This window comes from Callithrix jacchus, chromosome 18, assembly GCF_049354715.1.
Source record: "Callithrix jacchus isolate 240 chromosome 18, calJac240_pri, whole genome shotgun sequence".
Lineage (NCBI taxonomy): Eukaryota > Metazoa > Chordata > Mammalia > Primates > Cebidae > Callithrix > Callithrix jacchus.
This window is the reverse complement of record NC_133519.1, coordinates 13,530,833-13,537,849: the sequence shown is the minus strand read 5'-3', so window position 1 is coordinate 13,537,849 and position 7,017 is coordinate 13,530,833.

Below are 7,017 nucleotides of genomic sequence, written 5' to 3'. Positions count from 1 at the left end.
CACTGAGGCTGGCCTCCTTCTAATCAACAGGCTGTAACAAACGACAGGATGTCACTCCATGATTATGTTACCTAGGCAAGACTGACAGCAGGCAGGCTGGAGCCAGGGAGTCCCCTTGCAGGCTTGATGATATAAGGGCCATGGAGGAAATGTTTGCTTCACAAGGATTGTGGGCTGCCTCTAGGCACCGCGGGTGCATTCTGAACCTGAGGGAGGACTTTAGTGGGAAGCTGCAAAAAGTTGGAGCCCTTGGTCGTTGAGCTACAAGGAAATGAATTCAGGCAACAGCTTGAATGAACTTGGAAGTGGATTCTTCCCCAGTGAAGGGTCCAGATGAGAATGCAGCCAGGCTGACACCTTTATTGCATCCTTGTGAAGAACCCTGAGCCCCTGACCATGGAAACTATGAAATAATATGTGTTGTTTTAAGATGCTAAATTTGTGATAATTTATTATACAACAATAGAAAACTGGTACAATATTTATTCCCAGTGAAAGAATGCAAACTTTCAAACAAAAATTATAATTTTGAAAGACTCAATTAGTTCATTGCAAGTTTCACAGCTTCCCAATACAGAATTAATTTTCTTATGAGATTGGTGTTGGGTTAATGAATGTGATCTTTTTCTATTGTATAAATAAATGTGGCAACATTTGTGAGCTCTGTATAATTCAGTGAACCAATATTTTCAAAATGACCAATTCGTGATGCTACCAAATCAGGTATAGATGATAGGTAAAAGTGCAATATGGAGCAATTAACTAAAAAGCAACTGGAAAAATTTTATTTTGAAGTTTTATATTATTTCTACATTAATACCTCCTCTAATACTTTGTAATCAGTTTATTCAATTATTTTCCAGTTTTGCAGATCTCGTCAGTATTTTGCTAGATTCTTATGTCAGTTTCTGCATTCAATCTGTTGCTATAAGTATTTACTTTTAATTTTGAAGTAATTTTAGATTCATAAGAACGTACAAGAAACGTACGCCTTCACCCCACCTACTCATCTTGCTTAACTGTAGAGCACCACCAAACCCAGAAAATTAACATTGGTACAATTCATTGAGCCAACCAGACTTCACCAGTTATATATGTATGCTGTGTGTGTGTGTGTGTGTGTGTGTGTGTGTGTGTGTGTGTGTATGGCTCTGTGAAATTTTATCACATATGTAGCTTTGTGTAACCACCACCTTTATCATCACCTCTAAACTCCCTCATTTACCCTTTTACAGCCACAGGAGAAGGGGGACTCCTCCTGCATCTTGAAACACTAGCAACTAATAATCTGTTTCTCGTTTCTATAATTATGTTATTTCATGAATATTATATACATGGAATTGTGCAGTTTGTATCCTTTTGAAATTAGTGTTTTTCTCCACTCAGTATAATTTCCTTAAGGTTTATTCAAGCAGTCATTTATACCAATAGTTTGTTCTTTTTTGTTGTTAAATAGTATTTCGCGGTGTGGATGTACCACAGTTTGTTTAACCATTTCTCCTTTGAAGAACATTTGGCAAGGTTCCAGTTTCCAATGATTTCTTTCTTTTCTCTCTCTCTCTCTCTCTCTTTCTTTCTTTCTTTGACAGGCTCTCACTGCCACGCAGGCTGGAGGTGCAGTGGTGTGGTCATAGCTCACTGCAGACCTTCTGGGCTCAAATGACCTTCCTGTCACAGACCCCTGAGTAGCTGGGACCACACGTGTGCACCACTACACCAGGCTAATTTTTTAATTTTTCATAGAGATGAGGTCTCATTATATTGCCCAGGCTGGTCTCAAACTCGTGGGCTCAAGTGATCCTCCCACCTATGCCTCCTAAAGTGCTGGGATTATAGGCATGAATTATTATGCCCGATCCAGTTTGGGGTCATTTCTAATAAAGCTGCTTTGGACATTCATGTGCAATCTTGTATCTGAAAATAAATAAATTTTATTTCTTTGAAATATATGGCCAAGTGTGTAATTAATGGGTCATATACTATATGATAATTTTAAAAGCAACTGCAAAATTATTTTCCAGAGAGGTTGTACTATTTTATATCCCACAAACAATGTGTGAAAGACTGTTTTTCATGTCCTAACCATAATGTGTCATTGTGGTTTTAATGTATGATTTTTTTTTTATTTTTTTGAGACGGAGTTTCGCTCTTGTTACCCAGGCTGGAGTGCAATGGCGCCATCTCGGCTCACCGCAACCTCCACCTCCTGGGTTCAGGCAATTCTCCTGCCTCAGCCTCCTGAGTAGCTGGGATTACAGGTACGTGCCACCATGCCCAGCTAATTTTTTGTATTTTTAGTAGATACAGGGTTTCACCATGTTGACCAGGATGGTCTCAATCTCTTGACCTCATGATCCACCCGCCTCAGCCTCCCAAAGTGCTGGGATTACAGGCTTGAGCCACCGTGTTAATAATCTCTAAGAAACGATGTACTACTTGCTGAATTAGTCATAGTGTCAAAGAATATCCATAATTATACAAAAAGGTATTAATCTGTTTTTCAAACTTTATCTTTATTAGACCGGTTTTTCTTTATATACTTTAACCAAAATAACATATTACAACAGACTGGATACAGAAGATATAAAAATCCAACTAACATAACCTAAGGATGATGCCACCTCAGGCCATACCAGGCTTTGAAGGAAATGTGTTCATTTGGAACTCCCCCAAAGGCAAGCACCATTTATGTGTGTTGTGTTTTGGTTCTGCAAGCTTTTGAGGCTTTTCTTGCTTTTGGGAGGGCAGCTAAGCAGTTGAAGGTGCTTTCCCACTGGCTGGCACTGTGGGGGTGGGTACTGCTGGGTGAACACTGTGTGAGAAACAGTGGGGACATGAGCTCTTCAGAGTCAGGCTCTCCATAGGTGGACATCGAATGAACAAGTCCTGGCAGTGGCAAGGTGAGCTCCATGGAGGTGTGTCAGGTACTGGGCACAATGTCTCTAAGCACTGGAAGGGACCATGTAGGTAGAATTCCAGGTGGCAGTGGAAAGGGCTGTGCTGCCCCTACTTTTCCTCGAATTCAGGATATTCTCAAGGAAATAGGTGAAGGTGTTAGTAGAGGTAAGATAAATCAATGCTCATATAATGCTGGGAAATTCTCCAATCTAAGAGGATAGTCTAATCATCCCCAGATTTAGATAATCAGCTAAACAATGTAAATGCCAAGTAAGAAGTCAGCGCCGTTTATTATCATAATCACATATTTAATCACCTAATCATCTACCATAATCATCTAAATCTGTGATTGTGATGATAAATGCCTGTGACTTCTTAGTTGGCATTGTTTTTTCTTTTCAGCGATTTATTCTATGTTATAAAGATCCTCACCACTCTTATCCACCATTTAGAGGAAATTCTGATTTCCTGAAACAACAAATGTTGGTTCAAATTCTGGATTGTGTTAGGAAGAATTATTATCATTGTGTACCATGAAACTAAAGTGCTCTAGCAAATGGCTGGGCGCGGTGGCTCACGTCTGTAATCACAGCACTTTGGGAGGCCGAGGTGGGCGGATCACAAGGTCAGGAGTTCAAGATCAGCCTGGCCAACATGATGAAACCCCATCTCTACTAAAAATTCAAAAATTAGCTGGGTGTGGTAGTGTGCGCCTGTAATCCCAGCTACTTGGGAAGCTGAGACAGGAGAATTTCCTGAACCCTTGAGACGGAGATTGCAGTGAGCTGAGATCTCACCACTGCACTCCAGCCTGGTGACAGAGCAAGACTCCATCTCAAAAAAAGAAAAAAAAAAAAAAGGAAATGATTCAGATGCTGCCCCAGGATAACTTTCTTATCTCATATTCTGACCTTTTTTTTGTATGTTTTCTTTAAAAAAAAAAAAAGTACATAGGCTAGGCACGGTCTCACACCTGTAATCCCAGCACTTCAAGAGGTCAAGACAGGTACATCACTTGATGCCAGGAGTTTGAGACCAGTCTGGGTAACATGGTGAAATCCCATCTTTACTAAAAATACAAAAATTAACTGGGTGTGGTGGCACGTGCTTGTAATCTCAGCTATGTGGGAGGCTGAGGTGGGAGGAACACTTGAGCCCTGGAGGTGGAGGTTGCAGTGAGCTGTGATTGTGCCACTGCACTCCAGTCTGGGCAACAGAGGAAAACTTCATCTCAAAAACAAACAAAACAAAACAAGGCCAAAACAGACATGAATACCAAGAATTCTGACTTGCTTGCTTCTCTATTACAGATCTAGAATCTAATTTTAAAAGTGGCAGCTATGAGGAATATCCAGTTATAGGGTCAGGCAGCCTTGGTCATAAAGAAGTGAAATAGCCTGGGATTTCCTGACTAACGCAGAAACCCTCTGGAATTCCTAAAAGGATCAGGCAGCCACAATGCTACACTGGGGCAAAGGCTCAGGATCGGAGATCCCGCTTCCCCTGGCAATTTGAATTACTGTAGCAACTGGACATTAAAGATTCTTTAATTAGAGAATTCTTCAATTTCAGGTCAATGAAGTTCCCTTTTAGTGTGTTCATTTATAAAATTTTCTGTACATCCACAGTGTCCCACTAATTGGAATACGTGAGTGAAGAAAAACAACATTCCCTTTTCTCCTGGAGCTGAAATGCTAGTGGTAATGATAGAAGATTAAGTGGCAATAAATAATTACATGAAATTATAAAGCAAAAATATATATTACTGCTATGAAAAAGTAGTATGAGTAACTGCAAGAATGAAAATGGGTGGACTGGGTTGCTATGACTTGAATGTACTGTCAAGTTTGGCCTCCTTGAGAGGCTGACATTTTGGCAGAGAAAGGAAGTGGGGAAGTTGAGATATGTGGATGTTTGGACAAATAAATATTTAGTCGAAGAGAATTTCTAATAAAACAACCTGAAGGCAGAAGCATGCCCGGCATGTACAGAGGCCAGAGTGGAGAGACGGGAATGGGTGAAGGAGTGAAAGGGATAGGGAAGAATTCTGGGGTTTTACTCTAGAGGCTGAGGGTTCTGCGGTATCTGCCTGGCACAGGGAATATTCAATGATATCTCTCCTATGGATCCTGCTTTGAGCTGCTCAGTCTGCCGAAGCAATTAGCTCAAAGTAAAGTGCACTAAAGAATGTCTCTTCAGGCCAGGTGCAGTGGCTCATGCCTGTAATCACAGCACTTTGGGATTCATGAGGGCAGATCACGAGGTCAAGAGATCGAGACTATCCCAGCCAACATACTGAAACCCCTATGCTTTCGATTTCTTCAAAAATCTTTGTCCACACTAATGTCCTGTAGCATTTCCCCAATGCTTTCTTCTATCAGTTTCATAGTTTCAGGAATTGTATTAAAGCGTTTAATCCATCTTGAGTTGATTTTTGTATATGATGAAAGACAGGAATCTATTTTCATTTCTCTGCATATGGATGCTCCATTTCCCAGAACTATTTATTGAAGACATTGTCTTTTCCCCAGTTTATGTTCTTGGGGTCATTTTTGAAAATCAGTTAGCTGTGAATACGTGGATTTATTTCTGAGTGCTTTATCTGTTACACTGGTTTTCATGTTTTGTTTTTTCTTTCTGCCGATACCATGCCTTTTTTGTCACTGTTACTATAGCTTTGTAGTATATTTTGAAGTAAGGTAGTGTGAAGCTTCCAGGTTTCTGTTTGTTCTTTTTGTTCAAGATTGCTTTGACTATTATGTGTCTTTTGTAATTCCATGTGAATTTAAGGATTGTTTTTTCTATTTCTTTCAAAAAAACGTCATGGACATTTGAGAAGGATTGCATTGAATCAATTGATTGCTGTGGGTGATATGGTCATTTTAACAATATTAATTTTTCCAATCCATGAACATAAGACATCCTTCCATCTTTCTGTATCCACTCTCATTTCTTTCATCAGAGTAATGCAATTTTCATTTTATAGACCTTTCACTTCCTTTGTTAAATTTATTCCTAGGCATTTTTGGTGGCTATTTTAAACGGGATTGCTTTCTTGATTTATTTTCCAGGTGGCTCAGTATTGATGTATAGAAATGCTACCAATTTTGCACATTTATTTTATATCCTGTGACTTTACTTGTTCATTTATCAGTTCATAGAGTGTTTTGGTGGAATCTTTAGGTTTTTTTTACTAAGTATGATCATGTCATCTGCAAGCAGGGATAATCTAGCTTCTTTCTTTACATTTGGGATGTTTTTATTTCTTTCTCTTACCTCAGTGCTCTGGCTAGGGCTTCCAGTATTATGTCAAATAGAAGTGGTGAGGGTGGGCATTCTTGTCTTTTTCCAAATCCTAGAGAGAAAGCTTTCAGTTTTTCTCTATTCTGTATGATGTTAGCTGTGGGTTTGTCACATATGGGCTTTATACATTGAGGTATATACATTCTCTACCTAATTCGTTGAGAATTTTCATTGTGAAAGGATGCTGAATTTTGTGAAATTTTTTATGTGTCTATTGAAATGATCATATGGTTTTTGTCTTTCTTTCTGTTAATGTGATGTATTACATTTATTGCTTTGCATACGTTGAACCATCCTTGCATCCCTGGAATGAATCTCATTTTGATCATAGTAAATGATCTTTTTAGTGCGCTGTTGAATTTGGTTTGCTAGCATTTTTAGGGGACTTTTGCACCTATGTTCATTGAGGATTTTGGCCTGTAGTTTTCTCTTTTCTTCATGTTCTAGTCTTGTGTTCATATTGGTATAATGCTAGCCTTATGGAATGATTTTAGAAAAATTCTCTCTTCAATTTTCTGAAATAGCTTGAGAAGAATTAGTGTTAGTTCTTCTTTAAGTATTTGGTAGACTTCATCAGTAATTCCATCTATCACTGGGCTTTTCTTTGTTGTGAAACTTTTTAGAGCTGCTTCAATCTAATTACTCCTTATTGGTCTATTCAGGGTTTCTGTTTGATCTTGGTTCAATCTCGGTATGTTGCATGTGTCCAGAAATTTATTCATTTCCTCTAGGTTTTCCATTTGTTGGTGTGTTGTTGTTCATAATAGTCTCTTATGATGCTTTGTATCTCTGTGATATCAGTTGTAATAAATCTTT